The 27999-nt window shown below is 33.4% G+C and overlaps 1 long non-coding RNA gene across 1 annotated transcript in view; it reads left to right on the top strand.

Annotated features, from left to right (window-relative positions):
* LOC106730695 overlaps window positions 1-27027 on the top strand; it is a 427796-nt gene extending 400769 nt beyond the window's left edge. Inside the window, exon 21 of the long non-coding RNA XR_004322743.1 lies at window positions 26824-27027. This is a non-coding gene — a long non-coding RNA (uncharacterized LOC106730695). The remainder of the gene's footprint in view (window positions 1-26823) is intronic.
* The last annotated feature ends 972 nt before the right edge of the window (window positions 27028-27999 follow it).

Raw genomic sequence — 27999 nt, forward strand, 5'->3', positions numbered from 1 at the left:
AGTCTGATACAGTGTTAATGGCTTCAGACTCCAGATACTCTGTGTGAACAAGAACTTAAAAGATTTCTCTGGTAGAAGTTAAACTTGAAAAGTAAGAAGATCCTTATATCTAAATACATTTTAAAAGGTGCACTTATGCTAAGAAAAGAATATGACTAGAATTTATATTTCAGATATTTTTTATGTTAGACATGTTGCATACTTGGTTCAAAATTATAATTATAGAAAAGTGATGTCCTCATGAAGTATGCTTAGAATAATACATTTATTTAGTAGGAACTCTGAAAAAAATGAGGTGGCTTAAAATTTTTAAAGGAATAATGGATAAAAAAGAAAATACAACATGGGTCTAATCAAAAGCACCTTAAATTTCCCAAAGCAAGAACTGTATTTAGATACCTTACCCTTGTTCCTCATTCTCCATCTCTTTTTTCTATCAATTTTTCCTGTTCCAATGCTGATTATTGATTTAGTTTCCAAACTATTACCCAGAAGACCCTGACTATACCATACTGATACTATAGAAGGGAACAAAAATAATACTTAATGAATATCTTCTTATGGCATTTACTATGTTGAGTTCCTCATATAGATTACAGAAACCTCAGCACCTCACAACCATCCCATGAGGCGGAAAAATAGCCTATGCCACGCTTGTGAGGTGGGAAGAAACTGCGTGATTGTGGAACAGAAAAAACGCCTAAGTGGTTTGGGCACAGAAAACAAACGCGTTTATATCAGAGGATGGGGTTAAAGAGGCAGACAGAGTCAAATAATATAGAACCCTATAATACAAGCAAATGATTTAGAACTTGATCCAAAAACAATGAGAAACCCCTTGGAGAATTTTAGAGTTGCATACAATTTTCAGATTTGCCTATTTTTAAGACAGAACTCTCGCTAAAATGTGCCAAAAAATTTGGTGAGGACAGAAGAAACTGATAAAATCCAATTTAGTTATTTAAGTAAGTCATAGTTTGCATGGAGAAATAAAGGCATTAGTAAACAGAGAAAAGAGTTGATGGGTCTAAGATACATTGGGGGAGCATATAAATTCATCAGGATACTTTATATCATAATTACCTATTTACTTGTCTCTTTTTCTCTACAAAGTTAGATTTTTCTCATCTTTGAATATCTACTATCTAGAATGCTTCCTGTCACTTTGTAGCTTCTCATGAATAATTTAACCCAAGTCATGGGGCAATAGCCAGAGAGCTACAGTAGAGCCAACATGATGCCATTGACAAAACCAACTGGATCATGTCAGGCCTTAGGTAGTGCACACAGTGGAAACTGGTCACATGTGTAAGTCCTCAAGGTTATAAGAATTAGTATTTTCCCAAATGTGGTTTTTTTTTTTTTCACTTAAACTTTGAATTTTAGGAACTGAAAAAAAATCTACTATCCCCGAATCCACTGAGGTTGAGTATGGACTAGAGCAAAAAGAGTGGTGAGCCTGAAATAAAACTTTTATTCTGAACTAGGCACGACCTTTCTAACAATTAGATATAAACGTCAATTATTTGAACATAAATACTTGAGTGTTTAAAATAAAAAACAGGATGGTAAATGGATTTAAAATAGTCCCACCTACTCTTCGGATATATTATTCAACTAATTGAGCCCATCACAAGCAATTCTAATCACTTTTCACACCATAAGGAAACTTTGTTAGAAATGGCATCACTGAAAAAGGGCTGTAAAAACATAAAAATTTCAACAACATAAAAATCCCATGATTACATTTCAACAATTTCCTCCAGTTCTAGAACACTGGTCAAAGGCATCTGAGCAAAAATAGGCCTTCCAATTTGTTCTACCAGGATATGAATTCACCGCTGCAACTGAAAAGTGAAATGAGTCTATTCTGAAAGTTGAAATTAATTCATTAACTTTTCAGATTCATGCCTAGATAACTGTGAAACACAATTTTAATAAGACAAAACCAGAAGTTCATTTTATTGAATTAAAGTGCTAAATATACTGGTAAGAATTACTGTTAATTTTCCTTTTAAAAAAAAGTTGAGCTACTGATTAAAGTCATATCAATATTCTTACTCTTTTGAGGGCTATTATTTTCACAGTAACTGAATCTAATTCAATATCTACTTTTTTTGTTTGAGTGTTTGCTCTTGGTCAGTGACTATGTTCATGGTAGCCAAGGGGTGATTCCTGTCCTTCTGGATTTCACAGGTCAGTGGGAGGCAATATGTAAACCAATAATCACAACAAGATATATACAAGCAATAATAGATAGGCCTGCAACCTGGCATGCCTCCACTCTCACTGGCCCCAGAAATCATGTAGAATCTGTTACAGAAACCTAGCTACCTGGTTATTACTTTTAATAGAGAATCCATCCCAAATAGAAACTATATCCTATAAAAATTCTTTTCAAGTCTATCACATAGTAACAAAACTCTTCAAAATCCATCATGACCATGTCATGTTTTCTTCTATCCCTCATCAGGCTTTCTGTTCCATGTTTATGAAACAACAATGGCACAATTTCAATCTCCCACACTGGTGCAGCAGAATATAACAAACGAAAAGAAGAAAAGAACAATATGACAGTAATTTTAAGTGTTTCTGGTGAATCTGGCAAAAGTGATTATGTCCACTGGTATCAAATCTGACAAAAGCATCAATGTATTTTATTGTTGAGATAGATGTGTATTAGGTGGGACATGATGAAATTACCCAAAACAGTTTATGGTCTCATTATAATGCTAGGGACTTAGTAGGTAGTAACTATATTCTCCTACAAATAAATGTCATTTCTTTTTGGTTTGAATTAACTGGATAATGCCCTGATATCATGCCTTCTAAAATGGTTAAGTTGCTATTTACTAAATTGTTTGAACATCTTAAAAATGTGCAAATGTGCAGAGATATTTATATTTTTATTTTTATATCTCTGCACATTTGAGTGTATATATATATATATATGAGAGAATTGAGAATTTTCATATGGAATCTGTGAACAGTAAAACACTATATTACTGGAGAAAATAAACCTCTACCTCATAATTTGCTTTCTGATTTTATTAGTTCATATTTATTTTTACATATGGCATCATAAAATCTCTAGAGGAAATTTATATGTAATAAGGGAGTATATCTGTTCTATTAGAAAAGTGTACTGTAAAAAGTCTACTAATATCTGTTATGTTTTGTTTTGTGTCCTGAATTTAAATACTTTTAATGCTCAAGTAATGTTTGTCCAAGAATTCTTCCTTTGATTCTTCATGAGAATAAGGTGTTTTCTTATGGGACTGTACAAGTAAGCAGACAAGTCAAAAAATAATAGATGAGCTTGTGGCATTGAGAGAAGTCATTGTGCTGTGGATAAAACTGCTAATAAAAGTAAAATGCCAGCAAGGCTTTGGAGAACAACTTCATTATTGAATATGGAAGAGAAAATCAAGCTTAGTAGTTGAGAATTATGTTCAGAGCTTTAGATGGCCATCATGCAGCAAATGTCAGTCATTTTTATTGTTTATATATGCTTCTAAAAGTTTAAGATCTCCTTAATTATCTTTATGCCCATTATTTGATTCATTTTTAAACTTAAGAATATTTTGTATTTATTTGATTTTGGCCTAACAAAATATGTGTACATTTATGTATATATTTATGTAGCATATAATACAATATTAAAGATGCATATATGTTTTGATACATATATTTCAGATTTCTAACTTTTATTCTGTTTTGTTGGTCTTATCTTCCTCCTTGGAAGGAGGGAAACCTGATCAGGTTCAGCAGCATTGTTGGTGTTTTATCAGAGAATGTTGATGTGTGTTTTTTGTTTTTTTTTTTATCAAAAGCTTTCTCTGCATCTATTGAGATGATCATATGGTTTTTATTCTTCAATTTGTTAATGTGGTGTATCACATTGATTGTGGATATTGAAAAGTCCCTGCATCCTGGGATAAATCCCACCTAACCATGGTGTATGATCCTTTTAAGGCATTGTTGGAGTTGATCTGCTAGTATTTTGTTGAGGATTTTTGCATCTATATTTATAAGTGATATTGACCTGTCATTTTCTTTTTTTGTGAGATCTTTGTCTGGTTCTGGTGTCAGGGTGATGATGGCCTCATAGAATGACTTTGGAAGTCCTCTGCAATTCCTCTGCAATTTTTTGGAATAATTTCAGAAAGATAGGTGTTAACTCTTCTCTAAATGTTTGGTAGAGTTCACCTGTGGAGCTTTCTGGTCCTGGACTTTTGTTTGTTGGGAGGTTTTTAATTACTGACTCAATTTCAGTACTGGTAATTGGTCTGTTCATATTGCCTATTTCTTCCTGGTTTAGTCCTGGCAAATTGTACCTTTCTAAGAAGTTGTTCATTCCTTCTACATTGTCCTTTTTGTTGGCTTATAGCTTTTCATAGTAGCCTCTTCTGATTCCTTGTTTTTCTGTGATGTTGGTTGTAACTTCTCCCTTTTCATTTCTGATTTTAATTTGGGCCCTCTCCCTTGTTTTCTTAATGAGTCTGACTAAAGGTTTATCAATTTTGTTTATCTTTTCACAGAACCAGCTTTTATTTTCATTGATCTTCTCTATTGGTTTTTTAGTCTCTATTTCATTTATTTCTGCTCTCATCTTTATGATTTCTTTTCTTCTAACTTTGGGGTTTGTTTGTTCTTCTTCCTCCAGCTGCTTCAGGTGTAAGGTTAGGTTGTTTACTTGAGATTTTTCTTCTTTCCTGAGGTAGGCTTGTATCGTTATAAATTTCCCTCTGAGAAATCATTTGCTGCATCCCATAGGTTTTGGATAATTGTGTTTCGTTTTCATTTGTCTCAACATATTTTTTGATTTCCTAGGTGAGCCATTGGTTGTTTAGTAGCATATTGTTTAGCATCCACGTGTTTGCAGTTTTTGCAGTTTTCTTCTTGTAGTTGATTTCTAACTTTGTAGCACTGTGGTCGGAAAAGATGCTTGGTAAGATTTCAATTTTCTTAAATTTGCTGAGGCTAGCTTTGCAGGACAGCACGTGGTCAATTCTGGAGAACGTTCCATTCCATGTGTATTTGAGAAGAACATGTATCCTGTTGCTTTCAGATGGAATGCTCTATAGATATCAATTAACTCCATCTGGTCTAATGTGCTATTTATTTTCTGTCTGGATGATCTGTCCATTGACGTAAGTGGGGTGTTAAAGTCCCCACTATTACCGTGTTATTGTCTATTTCTCATTTCATGTCTGTTAACAATTGTCTTATAACTGAGGTGCTCCTATGTTGGGTGCATATGTATTTACAGTTGCTATATCCTCTTCTTGGATCGATCCCTTAAGTGTTATGTAGTGTCCTTGTCTCTTGTAACAGTCTTTATTTTAAAGTCTGTTTTGTCTGATACAAGTGTTGCTACTCCAGCTTTCTTTTGGTTTCTGTTTGCATGGAATATCTTTTTCCATCCCCTTACTTTCAACTTGCATGTTTCTCTAGCTGTGAAGTGGTTCTCTTGTAGACAGCATATATATGGGTCTTGTTTTTGTATCCATTCAGCCAGTCTGTCTCTTTTGGTTGGAGTGTTTAATCCATTAACATTTAAGGTAATTTTTGATACATATGTTCTTACTGCCATTTTCTTAATTGATTTGGGTTTGTTTTGCCTTTTTTCTTTTTCTTCATTTTGTTTTCTTTTCTTATGCTTTGATGACTAGAGAAATTCCTTTAACATTTGTTAAAGGCTGCTTTGGAGGTGCTGAATTCCTTTAGCTTTTGTTTATCTCCAAAGCTTTTGATTTCTCTACCAAATCTGAATGAAAGCCTTGCAGGATAGAGTATTGTTGGTTGTAAGTTTTTCCCTTTCACCACTTTAAATATATCGTGCCACTCCCTTCTGGCCTGAAGGGTTTCTGCCAAAAAATCAACTGATAGCCTTATGGGAGTTTCCTTGTATGTTATTTGTTGCTTTTCTCTTGCTGATTTTAATATTCTCTCATTATCCTTAATTTTTATCAATTTTATTACTAAATGCCTTGATGTGTTCCTCTTTGGGTTGATCCCATGTGAGACTCTCTGTGCTTCCTGGACCTGGGTGACTGTTTCCTTCCTCAAGTTGGAGAAGTTTTCAGTTATTATCTCTCCAAAAATTTTCTCAGGTCCCTTCTCTCTCTCTTCACTTTCTGGGACCCCTATAATGTGAATATTAGTGCACTTCATGTTATCCCAAAGTTCTCTGAAACTATCCTCATTTCTTTTCATTCTTTTTTCTTTTTTATGTTCTGGAGAGGTGATTTCCACTAATCTGTCTTCTAACTCACTAATCCATTCTTCTGCCTCATTTAGTCTAGTCTTGTTTCCTTCTAGTGTGTTATTTCAGTAATTTTATTCTTCAACTGTTTGGGTATTTGTTTTCCAACTCTTTGCTAAAAATCTTCACTCTGTGCATCTATAGTCCTCTTGAGTTCTCCAAACATCTTCACCATCATTATTCTAAACAATTTCTCAGATAAATTGCCTGTCTTCTCATCACTTATTTCTTCTGGAATTTTACCTTGTGTCTTGTCCTGGAAGATGTTCCTCTGATGCCTCATTTTGTCTTTGTCTTTGTATTTTTAGGTAGGTTAGTTATATTTCACAACCTTGGAGAAGTGACCCTCAGTAGATGTCCTATGCATCCCAGCAGTACACTCCTCTCTTGTCACCCAAGGGCCAGGGTCCAGCCAGTCCCAGTGTAGAGTACTTTGATGTGTATTTTCATATTTGATGGAGACTGCAACTCTTATCTTCCTCATCCAGAATTCCATGGACACTCCACAAAAGTAATGAAAGGCTGAAAGTTGTCATTGTTATTGTGTCCCTGCCTTTGTGCTTTAGCCCTTTGGCTCTCAATTGTTATCCAATCAATACAATCTAATCAGAATACATTGCTATGATAATGGTTATATATAACTTGACACTAGGCACAACCAGGTAACAAGTGTTATTTATGTTGGAATACTGAAGAGTATGACATGTGTTTGTACAATGCTCTTTATACATCAGCAGAGTTGATCTGTGTCCACATGAAAGAATTAGCTAAGAAGGTTGCTTTCTCCAAAAAAAAAAAAAAAAAAAAAAGAGATTTATACTTTGAATGATGTCTTGTTTCTTGGCTTCCTGTGGTTCAAAATAACCTCATTACACTTACTAGCATGAATAGAAAGTAATTTATTTTCTTAAAGTGGCTAATTATGTTAACATGAAGAAGAGCCTAAAATATATTACGGTTCACTGTCATACTTTTTGAAGCCAAACAAATTATATTATTCTTTAAACATGTATTATTATAATACTGTATTTTTTTAATTTTAGGTAAGCATTTAAAAAAAACAATCACAGATATAACATTGATCTTTGATTTGATTTTTTTGATATTCCATATGTTGCCCCATGAATATAATGTATATATACATAATTTTTCTCAAAACAGTATCAAGGTATACAGATTTTTATAACTTTTTTAAAATTCAGCAATATAAGGTATATATTTTTCTATGTCAATAAATATACTTTTGAATTATCTTAAAGCCTATAAAATATTCTCCATGGAGAAGTGAAATAATAGGCATGATTGGGAAAAAATATTTTAACCATAATACAGATATGGACTCTACTAATTCCTTCCTTCCTTGAAGCTTCTTCCTTTCTTCCATACACTCTTCCACTCTTTCTTTTTTTTTTTTTATTTGATTGATTTATAAAAACTTAAGTATGGCATGAATTGGAAAGGAACTAATGGGTAAACAAGGAAAACTCTGCTTCATACCCCTTTCTTTAGCCCTTCAGTTCTTCCTAGTGCTTACCATTTTTCCAATGTCCTGTCTGTCCTTTCAGAAATACTACAAGCATTCACATGCATCTGTGTATAAAGGATAAAATTTCTCTTATTTGGGTAGAAGTACATAAAAATTAAGAGCATGGGTTATAGAACAAGATTGCCTGGATTTAAAGCCAAGATCTGCCACTTTTTAGCTCTTTAAACTTCAGAACATTTAAATAACATCACGGATAATCCATTTTAAATCTATTATTGGAAATTATAGATATAAATATATAGGGGAAGAAGTACAGAAGTTTGTCAGACAACATATAAACATATTATTTTCTAAATTTTGTGATCCCTTTGTATTTACCAGCATTTAAAAATCTTAAGTTGTGGGTTTTTTACTTACCCTAACAAAATATTCAGTGTTGAATCTATTTCCTAGTCACAATTTCATATTTTTAAAGGTCTCTCAAATTGCATGAATTTCTGACCCCACAGCTCTTGATCTGTCCCTGTCTGTAAGGTATTCAAGCTCTTAACTGTACCTACTAGCACCTAAACCACAGATGCACGTTTTTAACTTTTCCAAAAAGTCCACAGTAAGATTTCTGTAGGACAGTTTCAATTTTTTGCCTCATATTTTTTTCTTTTATCTATATTCTGGATTTTTCCCCCTGATTAAATCTGGTTATCTGTTACTGTTTGCCCCTGACTTGAGCTACATACTTAATTCTGTACCTTGATATTATATCCCTCCATAGAAAGAAGGCATGCAATCTGCTAAACAATATGCAAATCATGACAGGAAAACTAGAGAGAACTCTAAAGGAAAATTAGTTTGTTAAAGTAACGACTTATCTTTAACACTGAAAATGCTTCACCTAAAATACGTAAGATTCGCTAACATATGGTTGTTTGGGGAACCAGATTACTTACCATTCTCAGACCTAGCTAAGTATCAGAAACAATGGAACTTCTTAAAAATATTAACTTTGTAACATACTTCTTTTACCTAAATCTATTGGACGAGAGTGGTTGGAAGTCTAAGACCTAATTTTTTTAAAAAGTTTCCAGAAGTGAGACAGATGCAGATTGCTCCAATGTGTATTCTACAAATGCTGACCTGGGAGTTCCCTGTCTATATCATAGAGCATTGAATCTCCAAGATGAACCCCTAGTTGGCCAACTATTTTCTATGATCTGATTTTGTCACTATTGGGACCATGAGGCTCTTGCTTGACCCAAGGTTTGGGTAATTTTATTTATTTTATACTTTCTTTTCTTATCTATTTTTCTAACATTTATTGAGAAACTACTATTACTGGATACTGTGCAATGAATTTTTTTTTTCGTATTTTCCTTAAATCTTCACTCCAACTCTGTTACGGCATGAATTGTGCCTGCAAAGGATATGTGGAAGTTCTAAGCCCGGGATCTTACAATGTGACTTTATTTGGGAATAAGATTGTTGCAAATGTAATCAGTTAAGATGGGGTCATACTGGTGTAGAGTGGTGGGCTGTTAATTCCATGTAACTGGGGTCTTTATTGGAAGTGCAAAAGAAACACAGAGAAAGAGACACACAAGGGAGAATACATGACAACAGAGGCAGAGACTGGAGTGGTGTAGCCACAAGCCAAGGAACAGCAAGGATTGCCGGCAAACCATCAGAAGCTTGGAGAAAGGCCAGGAAGAATTCTTCTCAAATTGTTTCAGAGGAAGAATGACACTGCTGACACCTTGATTTCATACTTCTAGCTTCTAGAACTGAGATTTTAAAAAAATGTGTGTTGTTTCAAGCAATCCAGTTTGTGGTACTTTGTTATGGAAGCTCCAGGAAACTAATACAAACTTGATGACATAGATTGTCAGTTTCATTTTACCAATGATAAATTCGGGCTCTAAAAGTTTAAGTAAATTATCATGGTTTACCATATAGATGGTAAATTGTATTGTCTGGTGCTAAATCCAGTATTCTTGTCACTAAAAGCATTATTATTTAAAAATAATTTTAAGCATTTATATAACTCTTGTAATCTACTATGATAAAATATGTTAAAAAGAGATATTCCATAAATGCCTTTCAGTGGAAGTTAGGTGTAGTCTTCTCTCAAGAATAAACAACATTAGAGTTCTTTTTTAATATGAGTAAGAGAGAATGTACTGACATTCTCTGGTGTCTCTAATTGGATGCCATATGTTGAACTCTGTCAACCCAGTTCACCCTTCTGCCCTCTCTGACACCCCTTGAAATCAATGAGAATGCTAAAATTAAATCAGACTATATGTGCTGGAAGAATCATAAAAGCTGTATAATCCAAATACTCTGGGTAATGACTGAACACATGAAAAGCACAGTAGAACCATATTTATGAAAATCAATACCAGTTCTCATTTGTAGAGGCAACCTTTAATGTCTTTTCTGCTAACATCAGTTTTGAGGAAATGTTTTATATGCATCATTTTTAGAAACGTTCTTCAGCTGCAGGTTTGGAATAGAAATCAAAACATTCATGGGATTGTTTTGTTATGCATGAATGCAGATACAAAATGATATTTAGGGGAAAAAAGTATATAGTTGAACAAAATGAGTTTCAGAGAACATTTTATTTATCTAGATCCATGCAATGAAGCTCATTTATGAGATAAATACCCTTAAAATGGGACTACTTTGAGGTTTCAATGATTATATGCTGATATCAATAATGTTATGATAAAATGTCCATATGTGAAAAATGCTTCATGTAATTAACAATGGCAACATTAGAATATCCCTGGTTTTATTTTACTTACTCTTCAGTATATTTAACAGAGTAAATTGGACACATAATTTAGCAGTATTAATAATCTGTATTCTGGACAGCCCATTGAATATTGGAAGTTTCCTATAATAACCTGAATATATTTAGTGTCTTGATCACATAACATCTCCTGAAAGCAAATGAAGTCCCACAGATAATAGAATCATCAAAGAAAATTTGTGATAGAGTTCTATCATTTTTATTTTATTTTATGCTATATTTCTAAGACTTTTAGTAAAAACTTCCCATCTTCTCAAAATGAATCATATCAATTTTCATTTAAGAGACTGCAAAATGAAAAATGCCAAGTGATTAGAAACAACACAAACTAAATCTGCAAGTGCATATAGAAAGATCACTTGGACTGAGGAAGCTTTTTAGAGGCCAGTTGGATTTACCATATATAAGATGATCAAGTTAAATTCTGTACCTTATTTTTTTTACCTTATTGTTTGCCAGGAGAATTATATTATAAACTAAAACTAACCCACTTAATGTTAAAACAAATATAATGAACCGAATCCTTTTAACTGAAAGGAAAAAATAATGTAACGTAGTTAAATGTTATAACCTCATGGAATATGCATAATTCTAGACTTGCTTCACACTACTTTGCCTAATGAAACAGATATTTACCCTTGTGAGTTTTGAATGCATACATACTGCTATATATCTTTGCCAGGTATATACCTTTTGCATTATTTGTGTTCTGTTTGAGTTCTTAAACTACAGTCAAATATTCCAGCCCCCTTTAATTGTGCTTATGTGTTTATTTTCAAAATTTTTAAACCTGGACAAGCCCTTCATGGTCTAACCTAGCTTATGTAACATACTCAATGCAACATTTGTTAAGTGACCTCAGGCCCAGATGAGAGTCACGTTGATATCAGGGGTGTAGGCAAAATGCTTGGCCTGTCTGATTGACGTCAATTCTAAATATAAAGGATGTTCTTGCATTCATAAATTAGTTGACATCTCTATATGTAGAGCTATAATATATTCAAAGAGTAAGTCTTCATAAGTTATTTTTTGTTTAGTCTTGGATGTTCGGGAATTATTTTGGTAAATGTCTAGCAGTCAACAAGGGATGCATGGTTATTAAAGAGAAAACATTTTCCCCAGCAGGTTTCCTTAAAAGAATGCACACATTTGGGACATTTGGGTATTTAAATGGTTTGGCTTAAGCTCTAGGCATCACTAGAAATTGGATTTAACTAAACTAAGCAAAGGGCCATATTTTGCTTGGTGCTTTTGCTTAAAGGAAAGGACACTGAGGCATCTGCAGCAGAAGGCTGTACAAGGGCATCATTATTATAAGGTAGGGAGAGTTTCTACTACAAAATGTTCACAATTTCTGTAGTCACTTGATCCATTTCCTGACAGTAAACTGGAAATAATGGAAGGAATGTTTTAGGGATAGTTGAGACAAGGTGTTTTTCTTATTTTATTTTTTATTTTCAGGATTTTCATCCTATATTTTAATCTCTCTTCAGATCCATTGTGCATTCTCATTCATGTTTTCTGTACACATTTCTCATGGCTTTCCCAAATAAGTCAAAATAATTAGCCTAATTAAGCTGCATCACCATACTGCCAATGAACTCAAGTATATCTCCTTCCTGAGAATCACATTTGTTTAAACCAAACTTCCTTAATAGTGAAGCTAGAACAGCAGGTTCCCATATGCCTTAAATATAGTTTGCCCTATTTTTAGCACCTTATTATTAATATGGCACACTTGGTACAATTAATGAAACTACGTTGATGTATTACGGTTATTAACAAATATCACACCTTATTCATATTTCCTTTATTTTTACTAAGTGCCTTTTTCTGTTCCAGGATCCCATCCAAGATACCACATAATACATAGTTATTATGCCTTCTCAGCTGGGCAGTTAAAGAATGTTTTTTTCGTGTCTCTTCTAGTCTTTTCTTTTTTCTTTTTCTCTTTTCCTCATTTTTTTCTCTTCTTTTCTATTTCCATTTCCTTTCCTTTTCATGATCTTGACAATTTTGAGAAGTAATTGCCAGGTATTTTGTGAAACATCCCGTAATTGGGATCTATACGATGATGTGCTCATTAGAATGGGATTATGTACTTTTTAGAGTAAGGCCAAAGAGGTAAAGAGCCATTCTCATCACATCGTATCACGTACATATTAACAGCATGACTTATCATCTCTGAGTGAGGTAGTGTTTGTCAGGTTTCCCCATCCCACAGTTACTTTTCCCCTTTACACATCGTACTCCTTGAAAGGAAGTTACTACGCACAACCCATGTCTAAAGAGTGGAGAATTATGCTCCACCTCACCAAAGGCATACTATTTATATAAATTACTTGGAATTCTTTTGCATAGGAGATTTATCTCTTCTCCCTATTCATTCATTTATTTATAGCAGTATCAACTCATGAACATTGTCTTAGCTTTGGCTACTGTGATTTCTTACAGTGGCTGTCCTGTCTCTTCAATATACCCTCATTATTGTTTTGTTGTTTGATTTTTGTCTGGTTTTTAGAATGGCCTTACTTTCTGGCACTCAAAGATGTTCCCTGCTCATGTTACATACTTTCTGTCTCCACTGCAGAATCAGCCATTTTTCCAATGAATTCAAGCTCTTTTTATTGGAAAATGACACTGGAAACTAAGTTTTGGGTGTTGGTATATTACTGAGGCATCATTTCTTCTAGGCCCTCTCAGCTGACGAATTAAGGTATACCAGATATACACAAATGCGTGCACGTGCTTGCACAAACGTGTCTGTGTGTTAGCCTGCACATATACATATATCTGTAAATATTTCTGTGTGTTATTAATTTATATTAAGCTAAACATGAATTCATACCAATGTCTCTGACTCTAATCAGTTACTAAGTGGATTATTCTACCGTCTTTCCTTTGCTTATCTGTAACTTCCAACATCAACAGTGAGAAACTTGACTTCTTCCGTCTCATATCCAATTATTTGTTTCATTCCAGTATACATGTATAGCAGTATTAGAATTTTAATCCAACTCCTGTGGGAAACAACTTTATTCACTAGATTAATAGTGTCCATGTATAGTTTTTTTGGTTTTTTTGTTTACTTTTTTTTTTTTACTTTAGGCTTACAAGCTCTATTCATTTCCAAAGTTACTTTTCCTTCAACCTTCTTCTGTGGGGTTGTTTCATACATCTGTAGTACAGTTATATTGTTTTGTCACATTCTGCATCCCATGCTAGAATCATCAGATCTCCTAAATGATATGTTTAAAATTTGCATTCATTGATTTCTTTGCTATAAAGTTCAATAGATTTTGACAAATGCATAGTGTCACATATCCCTAATAACTGTATCAAACAGATACTAAAAAAAATCCCTTATGCTTCACCTAATTCAACCGTGTCTCTCCAACCCAAACCCTTAGTAACGACTGATCTTTTTATGGTCCCTACTATCTTGTTTTCCAGAATTTCATATAATTGGAGCCATATAGTGTGTAACTTTTCAGATTGGTTCCTTTCACTTAGCAACAGGCATTTGACGATATCCATGTTGTTTCGTTCCTAGCATCTCATCATTTTTAATGCTAAATAATATTCCAATGTATGATTGTGCCACAGTTTGTTTATCCATTTACCTATTGAAGGACTTCTTGGTTAATTCAGGATTTTAGTGATATGAATAAAGCTGCAATAAATATTTGCATTTTTCTGTGGATGTAAGTCTTCAAAATAGTTGAGTAAATACACAGCACAATTGCTGGATCATATGGTAAACTATGTTTAGCCTTGCAAGAACTGTAAAACTCTTTTCCAAAGTGGTTGTACAACTTTACTATCCTACTAGCAAAGAATGAGAGCTCTGGTAGCCCCATAGTCTCATCAATATTGGGCATAGCCAGTTTTTTGTATGAATCATTCCAGTAGGTATGTATGACATCTCATTGTTTTAATATTCAATTCTCTAATGACGCATGATCTGGAACCTCTTTTCATATGTTTATCTGCTAACTTTACATCCTCTTTGGTGAAGTGTTCCATTCAGAAATTTTGTCAATTTTTAAATTTGTTACTTTCTTAATGTAGAGTTTGAAAAGTTCTTTGTGTATCCTGGATCCAAGCACTTCATCAGATACGTGTTTTATACATATTTTCTCTTATTTTCTGTTTTATTGTCTGTTTTCTTAAGTCTCTTTCACAGAATGCAGAAGTTTTAAATTTTTATAAAGTACAACCTAATGTATTTTCATGTGTTAGGTTTTTGTGTTGACCTAAAAATCCATTGCCAAACCCTTAGTCATAGATTTTCTCCTGTTTTCTTCTAGAATTTGTATAGTTTTGAAATTTACATTCAAATCTATTGTTCATTTTGAGTTAATTTTAGTGACAGTTGTAATGCCTAAAGCTAGATTCACTTTATATCCATAAAGAATTTTATATATACAATTATATGAATAATAAGTTATACTTTTTTATAATAGGTATAATTTTTGCATAGAATTCACTACAGTTTTATATAAATTGTACATAATTATATAATATATAAATTAAATACATAAGTATATAATTATATAACATGGATTATATATAATTATATACAGAATTACATATATACATAAAATTATATATAGGCATATGGATGTCCAATTTCCAGTACCACTTACTGAAAAGACTCTTCTTTCTCCATTGAATCACTTTTGTTTTTTTGTCTTAAAAGTGATTATATGTGTATGGGTCTACATCTGGGCTTTCTCTTTTTTTCCACTGATATCATATTTCTATTCTTGGGCCAGTACCACACTTTCTCAATTACTGTGTCTTTTTCTAAGTCTTGACATCAAAAAGTACCTGTCTTCCAATTTTGCTCATCAGTATTTTGTTGGCTATTATGGGTCATTCATTTTTCTGTACAAACTTTAGAATCAAATTGACAATATCCACAAAATAGATGGCTGTGATTTTAAGTGGACTATATTGATCTAGAGATCAAATTGGAAAGAATTTGACATCTTAGCAATACTGAGTTTTCCACTGAATAAATAGCTCTTTATTAGATCTTTGAATTCTTTCATCAGTTTTATAGCTTTCTGCAGTATAGAGTCTATACATAGTGTTTCAGATTTATACCTAATCATTTTATTTTTTAGTCCTATTGGAAATGCTCTTATATGTTTAATTTCAAATACAAATTTTTTATTGCTGATATATGGCAAAGCAATTGAATTTTTAAAATTATCTTTGCCTGTTACTCTACTCTTTTTGCTTGCATTGTTTCTTATGAGAAGTCCAACGTAATTCTCATCCTCTTCATTTGTAAGTAAGGTGTTTGTTTTCTTTTTCCCCTCTGTTTTCTCTATGATTTTCTGCAAGTTGAAGGTGATGTAACTAGGTTTATATTTGTTTTTGTGTTTATTGATACTTGGCACTTTTCCTCCTTGGCATTTTCTGAGTTTCCTGGGATTATAGTTTCTTGTACATTATTAATATTGGAAAGTTCTCAGTTGTTATTGTTTTAAATATTCCTTCAACTCCATTGTTTCTTTTCCCGGTTCCATTTAAAATAATATTTCACCTTGTATATTGCTTGTTGACAGTTCTTGACAGTTCTTGGATATTCTAATCTGTTCCTTTCATTCTTTCAGAATTGAAAATTTTTGACATGTTGTTTCATTCTCTTATTTTTGTGCTTCACCCTGGAATGTTTTCTGACATAATGCAATTCAGTCATGCCCTTCCTCTAATTTGTCTAATCTGTCATTTAAATCCATCTTGCATCTTAATGTTAGTTTTTGTATTCCAGTTATAATATTTACATTGATTGTTGTTTGTTTTTGACATCCTCCATATTTTCAGTTAAGACTCTTAACCATGTATCAATCACATTTATTTGAAAGTTCATATATGACAGCTCCAATATCTGGATAACCTTTGCTCCCATCACCATCATTTGCTTTTTCTATTTGTTTCTTATCAATTCTTGTTATTTTTATATATCTTTGTTAAATGCCAGACATTGTTTTTCAAAACATCGTGATGATTTAGTTTCTGAAGCGATGTAACATAGCTTAGAATTTACTCTTCTTACTTTTTGGAGGTAGATTAGGTCCAGAAAACTAACCGGTTAGGGACTGAGATGATTGGAGGGTGTGCTGATCACTGCATTATTACTAGTTTCTCTTTACCATGAAGGTCTATTTCCTCTAATGCCTTAGGGGTCCTCTTTGCCCTCTTTGTTACACACAGAACTCCAATTCTTTGGCCTCAGCCCATGAGATTGTAAAAAGCTCTGACACAGTTTTTGCCTCTCAGCACCTATTTTAGAATTGAGAAGTGCCTCAAGGGAAAAGGTAGAAATTGTCTGGGCTTCTTTTTATCCATCTTGGTACCTCACATTTTTGCTGTCTTCTGAGCTTCAATTAGAGGATTTTGATATATTTTGTTCAAATATAGCTTTTCTAGTTATCCTCACTGGGAAAGTGGTTCTCAGCTAAGCTATTCTTCCACTTGCAGGAGCAGAAATCCTGTTATATTTATACAAACTGTGCCTAACAGTTTTATTCAGTAAAAAATATAAATAAAATCATATGAATGGTTGTGTGTAAAATTATAAAATGTGGTCAAAATGATGAAATTTGAAAACAAATCTGTACAATATGAACATCAATGGAAAAAAAATTGTTTAAAATGTCATCAGGTCTTGAGGTCTACAAATGCCTCAAGTGTCAAATGTCTGTAAACTTCATGGAGAGAACCTTTCTTGTTAATGTGGAAGTTACATAAAAACTGGGACATCACTATTGCAGCAGCACAAAAATATTTTTAGAGTTCTTAGATGTGACCTTTAAAATTCATCTCACTTTTAAGTTGTACGTTTTTACTTTTCTAGGACATTATCATTTGATTTTCAAAGCAACTATGATCCCTTCTTACAGATTTCTCTTAGAAATAACAGTCCCAGGAAGTTCTAGGACTATCTAACCGAAGCGTTCTAAAAATGAGGGGAATCAGACTTCCTTAATATAAATGTTTGCATTGACATATTTTTATATTATTGGAAGAATGTATGATTTAAGCCATTAGGCTTGTGACAATATATCCTGAAGAATATCTCATCTGTAAGTTTTAGCCAGTGTAAATGATAAAATAATGTGAATGACAGTACAGCACTTGTTATAAAAATCAGAGTGGCTTTCTAACACCTTAAAGCTTTTTTCCCCATTATTCTAACAATGATGTGGCTCTCTTTCATAACAAAAGTAGATGTTTTTCTTGGTTAATGTTCTAAATATTAAACCACTAAATGAGTATAGGTTCCTTGTTAGCACTGGTATATGGAATTATGTGAATGGTTTTTATTATATATGTAAACCATGTTGTCCATGGCATTGATTTGTCATTTTCTCCAGTGCTTTCTTTCTCATTTAACAACACCTCCCCACCCTTTACCTACCATTCTCAATGATAGCAATTTGTTTTTGATTCTTTAAGCAAAGATAGCATTGATAAAGATTATTCATAATCTTTCTCCTTGACTATCCACTTAAGTCTCTTATCTCAGAGGACTGATATTACAATAATATCCCAAATTATTTTTATGATGCAAAACATACTTTTTCTAATTTGCAGCAATTTCTACTTGTTATTACAAATTTCCAATTTTCCATTCTTTTATGCACATAATTTCTATCCTTTCTTATTTTAATTAATAGATTTTATACAAAGTAGACTTTTTTGTTTAATGTAAGAAGTGTTTACTACTCCAGGTATCATCCATCTTCCTACCCTGTTAACCACAGTTCATTTGTGAAGATAAATATGAAACATTGTATTATGTCAGAAAATGTAGCCTACAGAATTCTAAAAAAAATTTGTATAATTTACAATAAAAGTTATAGATACAGCAAACCAAAAAGCCAAAGTGAAAATCTATGAACTAAATATCAGAATGGATGTAGAAGGAAATAAAGTAGATTTATAAGGGTAGAGATCAAGATAGCAGAAATAGGGTATGGAGCTCACCTCCTCCCATGGATATATCAAAATTACATCCATGTGTAGAACAATTCTCACAGAATACCTACTGAGCAGTAGCAGGTGATTTCACACAACCAAAGCCGCGAGAAAGTTACATGGATGAAAGGAAAAAAAGAATCAGGGTGAAATCTGTGGCCCTGGGAGGGAGCTGTGAAAGAGGAAAGGTTCCCTCACCCTGGAAACCGCCTTCTCCAGCTGGGAGATTAGCTGGGACCCATAGGGAGTGTTGGAGGCTCAGAGGAGAGAGAAGCTGCTGGGTTCCACAGGCATAACAGAGACCAGCACAAACTGTCCTGGCCACCTCACTGTACTCCCCAACCCAAGATGCATATCTGCTGCTGTGCACAGGGGCTGGGTGCTGAAACTCAGGCTTCAGGGGACAGACTCAGGGAGAGGACTGGAATTGGCTGCACAGAGACAGCCTGAAGGGGCTGGAGTGGGGTGTGTGCAAGTCTGAGCAGGGGTCCACCACAGAAGCTCCATTGTTAACATATGCAAAGGGAGAGGCAGGGCTCCACCATAGAAACCTAGTTCTCAGAATGCTCACAGTGGGTGTGACTCAGTCTCTGAGCTCTGGTAGCATGCAAATACCAGAGGATTGCCTAACTGAGAGGCAGGGTTGAAATCTAAGCTGATGCCCAGCCGCTGTGTGACTTCCACAGACTGACACCTGCACCCCCTGAAGCTTTGTAAGCACAGGTCCCAAGGGAGATCTGAGCCAATTAATGGTGTTCCTGTGACTGGGACAGGTCCAGCACTAGCAACAGTAGGCTCTGTGGGCACACACACCTGAAGGAGGAGCTGGTGTCAGGGCTGACTCCCATAGCTCCCACAGCTGCATGACTATGGCATATCCAAGTGTGGGACTTCAGCAGATCTGCTGCTAGGACTTTGTGAGCACAGCACCTAAGGGACATCTGGCTGATACCCAGCATTCCAATGGCTGAGGAGGGATGGAAGGGAGTGCCAAGAGCATTTTAGTTTGTAAGCAGGCACAACAGGTAACAAATTATCACCACAGAGCACACTTCCCAATGGATAACTCTTACAGATGAATACTCAGTGGCTCTTCTGCCAGCAGCAGCACTCCAAATCCTGCCTACTTCATGCTGCCACTTAGAACTCGCTCTGGGGGCTTCTTCTCCAACAACTGGAGAGCAGAACCTGCTCTGACAGGGCTGAACAACCACAGAGTAAAAAGGAAGCCCTACTCAACATCCATTGCACTCTCTGGTGACCACAACACCAATCACACCCCCCATCAAGGGGATAACAGCCAGCACACCTGGAGGAAAGACATGGCAGGCATCCATACTTAAAACAGACCTTGCACCAAAAATATTAGAATCATGCAGGCTACAAGGAACACTCCTATAGAAAAAAACAGCCCTTCAGGACCATAATAAGTAATAGTTTCTCCTAAATTCATAGAGTCAAAGGAATATAAATAAAATAAAGAAACAGAGGAACCACTCCCAATGAAGTATCAAGAGAATTCCCCTGAAAGAGCAATGAAACAGACCTTTCCAATCGGTAAGACCCCCAAGTTCAAAAAGGAGGTAAGAAAAATATGGAAGGTATTAAAAAAGTCTATCAATAGAAATGCAGATTACTGTTCATAGCAGTACTATTTACAATAGTCAAGACATGGAAACAACCTAAGTGTTCATCAACAGTTGAATGAATAAACAAGATGCTGTGTGTGTGTGTGTGTGTGTGTGTGTGTGTGTGTATTATATATATATATACACACACATACATATACACAATGGAATATTACTAAGCCATAAAAAAGAACTAAATAATGCCATTTGCAGCCAAATGGATGGAGCTAGAGGTATCATACTAAGTGAAGTAAGTCAAAGATAAATATCATATCACTTATATGTGGAATCTAAAAAATGATATAAATGAACTTTACAAAACAGAAACAGACTCACAGACATAGAAAACAAACTTATGGTTACCAAAGGGGGAAGGGAAGTGGAAATATACATTAGGAAATCGAGATTTACAAATACACACTACTATATATAAAATAGTTAACAAGTTTCTTCTGTATAGCACAGGGAACTATATTGGATATCTTGTAATAAATTATAATGAAAAATAATATGAAAAAGAATATAATGTGTATGTAGATCTATAAATGAGTCACTTTGCTGTACACCAGAAACTACTACAACATTGCAAATGAAATATACTTCAATTTTTTAAAAAGTAGATTTACTTGAACATCTATGCTAAGAAAAACATAAGAGAATTTAATTGTGAGTTTTTTGCAGCCAATCAAGAAAAATACAATGTATTATACAGTTCTAATTATCTAACAAAAAAACATACCTTTTTAATGGTGGGCTTGTTTTTCTTCCCAGTTCTGAATTCTGAGAGGAATGTGATTATCTACTTTGTATTCTGGAAAAAAAACATATAAAAATGAATCATATTGGCTACTTTCTTTACAAAAACACACATTGAAATTGTATGTACATTACACTTCTTAAATAAACTTTCAATAAACGTTGAATGTATAATGTTACCATAATCCTATATGGGCAATAATGGAAGTTAGGAGTTGATATATGCTATCCACAAGTGTAGTTTTGTAATGATTTAATATTGGAGCATGGCGATACATGCCTAAATACTGACATATACTGTTTCTGCTGAGTTTAACAGTGGAGATGAGGACAGGCATTTCAAAACTGAGGTGCCAAAGGAGGCTTGATTGACAGATGTTTATTTAAACACAGGAGGATATATAATAGATATAGTGGGAAAATAGTTTCTTAAATGTACCAGTTTATGAATATTGAAGCATCTATCATTTCATTAACAGAAGGGAGTACCCCCACACAGAGGCAGGTTGCAGTGATGCATGTAGAAATGAAGACTTTTTTTTTCTGAAAGATCTACTCTGGAAGTACGATATTTTCTTACAGTCATGACATTCCATATCTTGCATTTAATTTAGTTTGTTACATGGCGGATTCTGTTAGACTTTTGACATATGGAGCAGCACTAATTTTTATGGCATCTTCCCCCCAGTTCCTGGCCATGAAGTACAATTGGTAGAAAACCCAGAATTATGAGCTAATCTTAAATTGAAACTTCAGGATTTCTTCCAATGATAGTTCGGTAAATTCTGAATGAAAGACCGAAGTGTTCTAATCTTTTTAGTAATTTCCCTTCTGCCTCCTTCAATAGAAGTTTTCTGGATTTGGGATAAGTCAGGAAAACTCCTTTAGTAGGCACAAAAAGAGAGGCAAGAAAGCTGTGGAAAGCCAGAAGAGAAATGTCTATATATTCAGAAGTTGGTTAAATACTGGCAAGAAGTTCTTCCCTGTTTATTCTGAGAAGCTGTATGACAAAAGACTGAAATCTAAGAGCAGAATTTAGGAGCTGTCCTGGGTAGACAAGAGTGATGCTAAAGGCAGTCAAATTCAGTTACAAGTGTAGAGCTGAGGTTAACTTGAAGAGGAGGGGCATCTGAACATAGCAACCACAGGAAGGTTAAATTTTACCATTAGGGATAAGCAGGAGCTTCTCATTAAAACCAACCAACAAATAAACAAAAGGGTCAAGATGAGGTCAAGAGCAGAAAATTAAATTGCACAGATATTTGGGGCATTTTTCAAGCTGACATCAGAAACTGAAGTGGGGGAGACAACATTAAGGGGATGATATTACATTTGCAGTCCACTCTTCAAATACCTGCAGCCATTTATTCTGTCCTAGCAAAGAGACTCAAAACATCCCTAACTCTGATGTTGGCTTGCTAGGGTTCTGTGTTTTTTTTCCTCCATCTCCGAGTCTTTTTTGTTATCATTTGCTGGTATCCTTTTCTTCTAACCTGAGAAGTAAAGTTTATATAGGGTTGGTTAGAGACCTATAGTTTTTGGAAGCTTTTCATCTTAGATCTTGCTTCAGGGCTATGATTATAGCAACTGGGGTCGGGGGTGGATTTTTCTGCATTTGTTTTTAGTTACAAGCCTTCGACTTCTCTTATCTACTTAATTTCTTTTCCTCTCAGTCATTGATAACAAAAAATTCTCTTTCTATTTTAGGGTAATCCTAGCTAGGTTATTATATTAATAAATATAATCAGTATTGTGCTATTTATGCCAATATTGAAGCTTCCTGGTGCTCCAGAGGACAAGCACCTTTGGGTGAATGTTATTCTCACTGCATGCTCTGATCTAAAAAAAAAATTATATCAAACAGTAATACACTTGGACTGAGAATTGCCTCTGTGTTCCATCCTAAAACCATGGAAGTCTTTGCACAGAATTCAGTGAAAACTGATATAATCAGACCAATAATTGATGGTTCTCAAATGGGAGGATTGCTTAAGAATGACACTTTGGCTTATTATCATTGAAGACTTCTTCAAAGAAGAAGTTTTGTTTTTTTAAAATACTAATTAAATAATACAGAAGATGAAAATTATTTCAACAGTCCTATTTTTAAAATAAGCTGGAAATGATGAAATTTGCTTTTATTTCATTACTTAGGATTTTCAGTTAGGATTTGAAATTGTATTATGTTTAACTCAAAGGATTGCAACTTGTGGAGCTGATATATTGAATTCATAAATTACAGATATTTTACTTTTTTATCTCCTCATGCAAATATGATACTAAGTATTTCACTGTGCATGCGTTATTTGTATTTGTCAATTAATCAAATGGATTTAATTTATGGATGTCATTCTAACTTTCTGCTCTTCTTGCTGCTTCTGAGTACCTTTACTGTATCTCACTTATGCTTACATGACTAAGGGATGTCACAATCTCAAGAAAAAGGAAGAAACCTCTTTTCCTTAGACACTAATACTTTTCAAAATAAAACAAAAGTTTGGTATCACCCTAGTACCTAAAATACTCTGGGCAATCATTTTACAGATAACAGAGTTCAACATTCTTTATCATTTACATCAGTAATAAGTCCTAGTCTTGTTCATCAATACTGAAAAAGATGTTGACAATAGGAGCACAATTATTGTAATGGTAATGATTTTGCATTCATAAATAAACTAACAAGATCCACTAACCCTCATTTGTCCTATTTTTAACTCTTTGGAATCCTTTTAATGTGAAGTGACTTTTGACATAGATTTCCAATTTCCCTGGAACTTGCTTTAAAAATAACTTTAAAAGGATTAATGATTTTTTGTAGATTTAGCAGCCAGGGTGTTGCTGGTTGTAGAGAGAAATCTTTTCAGAATGATTAAAACAAATTATGGTCCTACAGAGAAAGAATAAAGCAAATAAAAATGAAATAAAAGGCTGCCATAAGGAAATGGTAATTTTCATTTTGATGAGCATACGGTGAGCCCTCTGTATCTGTGAAGGTATAACCCACAGATACAGAGGGCCCACTGTACTAGCCATTTTAGATAAGGGACTTGAGCATCCATGGAATTTGGAATCCACTGGGGTCCTTGGAACCAATCCCTCATGGATGACTGTATTAGGTCATAGGACTAAGAAACAAGTATCTGTTCTAATAGTTTCCTAGATACTTTTATTTCACTGATTTCCACGGAAAGAACATTTTATCTGATAAATTTTGAGGCATGTTGATTATAGCATGCAATCATATTACCTTTTTATTTAAAATGCTTTCACATATTCCTTCTCACGGTACCATCTATTCTAGACACCACTAACATCAGAACATAAATGAGACTATAGCAGATGGGTCACATTATTTTAATTATTGAACTACTAAAGAAAGACATTTTAAAAACTATTTGAAATAGTAGTATCATGTGGAACTAAAACTATATCTATTACAGTCATAATATTTTGAAATTATTCTTCTGCTTATATATCATATTTTACATTAGCCAACTCAATAATTCTATTATTCTTTATTCTAATACTTTGTTGTCCTTTTTTCAGTAATATGCAAACTTTTACACCACCTTTCCAATTTATGTTGATTGTCTTCTTTCCTAAATTATTTTTACAATTTTGTTCCACAACTAAAAGCCTTTTACTTCTTTTGTTTCCCATAGATGTCTCCTTCTTGCTGTATTCTCTACTTTGTTTCTAGTTTACTTTGGTTTCTTAAAAAACAGCATGGTGATCTAAATATGAATTCTCTCTTAACTTACCTGCTTCCAGTTTATAAGTATTCTTATTATACTCCTTTTTAAATCAACTTATCCAAGAGCAGATTATTATTTTTAATGATTATATTCCTTTTTTAATAGAAGATTATTTCTTAAAAATTTAGGAAGTAGCAAATGTGGTATGTAGGTAGATGCTACTATAGGCAAAAACCAATACGTTCTACTAATTCCTAGAAGTGTTTCATGTTATGCAACTTTCTAAAATCATTTGAGAATATCCTTGTGCTTTTATCTGGAGATTGACCCTCACTCATGAACATGTAAAAGAAGATGAAATCAGAAATTCCCAGAACTTTTGCTAAATTAAATAGTTATTATAAAGTAATAATACAAATATTTTGAGTTAATTACTTCTTAACTCTAGTTGATATTGATAAGCACTGGGGTGATTGGCATTATTATACTTCTTAAAAATTAATTTACTATGTTAGAAAGTTAGAATGTTCACTTATTAATGATAACAAATACATTAAAGTGTTATAAATGACTTGAAAAATCAATAGAAGTTAACTCTCACTCAATGTAAACAAGTTCAATAGATCACATCTCACAGTATATTAAAAAAAAATATTCTGCTTGTCGAAGTATTTATGACCACAAATAAGGAAACCTTTATTTATTCACACTCTGAACAAATGGAATAGGTGGAGGTTACCACTGACTCTGCTGGAATGATTGCGATACCCAAATACAAATGCGTGTTGTACCCGGGACATGTACTGCCTGTAAAAGGAACAGTTTCTGTGAAACCAAATGTCAGCAACTTGTAATAAAGTTATTTTCCTCTATGAGCTTAAACTGTTCACAAACTCAAAAAGTAAGAATATTATTTAATAGTCACTTTCAGTTTGGTATTGTTCAGAGCGTGACAGTTGGCCGTGATGTGGCAATAAAGTGGATGTCAAAGGGTTCACTTCACATTTTGCTGACATAACAATACAGAGATTTACAAGGGTAAATTGGTGTTGACCAAGACTTATCTGTTTAATATAAATGAGTATATGCTTTTCATAGAAGCTTTCTTAAATAACTTCTGATAACTGTCTTTCCTGATCATATTTGTTTTGCAAAGCACACTAAGAAACAGAACACTCACTGAAAGATAAATGCTTGTGATTATTCGACCATACTTTTTGCTACTAAACTCATATATATTTTATTTCAGCCATTTTATTTTATGCTTACCTAATTGTGTTTGTTCTTAAGATGTTTATGTTGGTTGTTTTTTTATATAATTATATAATGCATAGTGTAACTGATGTTATATATAATATAGTTATGTATTAATGCATATAATATATTGTGGTATATAATATATATTATTTATTATGACATATCAATATATAGTTAAAGTTAATATGTATTTAAATTTTAAAACAAAACATGTAAGTGGAAAACAAATGTAAATATTATTACAGTGAAACTAGGTTGGATCATTTCTGAAAATGCCAACTGAGTAAGGTCACACTCTGACAAAGCAAGCCAAGACAATTTCCTGCATCTTTTTATTGCTCATCAAATTTTGTCCCACTAAATTATACTGCTGCTCTCTCACTAACTGAGAGTAGAGATGGCTGATCTACTTGTTTTTCATGAAATTGCTTATTAGAATAAACTTCTAAAACTTTTAATGTTATGGCTATTCTCACAGCTTCTCTTATTATAGTTCTTTCATCAATTTGCTAAAAGACACCTTATATATTCAGTCAGGAAATTTTGTAATCTCTCTCCAGTGGGAAGCAAATTGGGCTGTTTCATGTAAGACATAGACTTATATATGTGTGTACATGTGTATACCTGTGTTCGTCTGTGTGTAGATGTTGCTTGCCTATATCCACTTATGTATGTTTTATATAAGACGATTTGCTAATAACACAAAGAGTGTTAAGGAGAATAGTTGTGATTTGCTAAAGTTTCAAGGAAAGTTACCTCATATTTGGGGTGAAGATATATTCTACCATCAGTCATGTCCAGAGTTTAAACCTCACACATTTATTGTAAAACAGTATGGTAATTTAGATCAAACTTTAAAATATAATTTTATATACATTTTATGTCCCTTCTATGAACCAGCATTTTGCTGTGTGTTTGTGTTACAGGTAAATGGTACATGGATTCTACCCTTGAGGTGCTGACATTGTGCTGAAGAAGATGAATATATGAAGTTATAATTATTCATGCAATGTGTTAGAATAATAAATGTACAATTTGCTTGTGGAGCACTTCGCACAAGCTATGGGAAATTTTGCCCAGTTACTGGCAAGGTTTTGATATTTAATATTTTCTTTTGTTTTACACCATATCTCAATTTCAGAAACATTAAAATACAAAAAATAACATAAAATGGAAAAATGAAGATTATATTGAAAAATGAAAATTTACTGTTTTAATGTACACATTTTTACAATAAAAAGACCTATGAAATTAAGTCTACAAATAAGTCTAAATTAAGCATGTAATAACAAATTAAATCAGCTGCACTTTGTGTTAAATAACTTTGCTCCCGTGTATATTGTTAGTTTTACTTCAGAAACTATAGCTTTCTAGAAATTTAAAATTTTTAACTGCTTAGAAAACGCTAAGTTAGATTTCATACAACAATTTACCTTCTCTAACTAGTAATCATCATAAAATAGCATATGTATTATCATGCAACTTAAGTAAACAATCACATAATACCAACATTGTTTCCTGGCTAACATATGCAATTTAGTATTTTATATAGAATGAAACATAAGTTTCAGGAAAGTGGATTAGCAGTTGGTAATATGTTCAATACATCAAAAAGTTAATATAAGATCAAACATTCTAATGTGATATGATTTTGTCCTCATTGTTTAAATATATATTTCTGGCCAAAGTGGTTAACACGAGCTCATGATGTATTGCAGCAAATTTTGAATTGAGGTATTTTCATTAACCGTATTATATTATAATGCTTGATTTACTATTAGCTTAAACTTTTCCAAAAACATCCTATTGAAAGATGGAACATTCTGTTAAACTATATAAAGACTTTACTAAAAAAGCATTAGAAATTTATAGAGGAGTCCAACAAAATGATTTTGACTATAGGTTTGCTTTTATAATGGAGTGTTTATTAAAAATGTTTTCTTTTCATGTAAAGGCATGTTTTAAATATATTATTAAGTCATTTTCAATGAGAAACAATGATGTAATGTGTGTTTTAATGTTGCATGGCCAGCATACTGTTTCTGAAAAAGCTTTTGTAGTCCATGACCATACCTGAAATCAAGGATAATCTAAGAAGCTTT

This window comes from Camelus ferus, chromosome 9 (assembly GCF_009834535.1).
Source record: "Camelus ferus isolate YT-003-E chromosome 9, BCGSAC_Cfer_1.0, whole genome shotgun sequence".
Lineage (NCBI taxonomy): Eukaryota > Metazoa > Chordata > Mammalia > Artiodactyla > Camelidae > Camelus > Camelus ferus.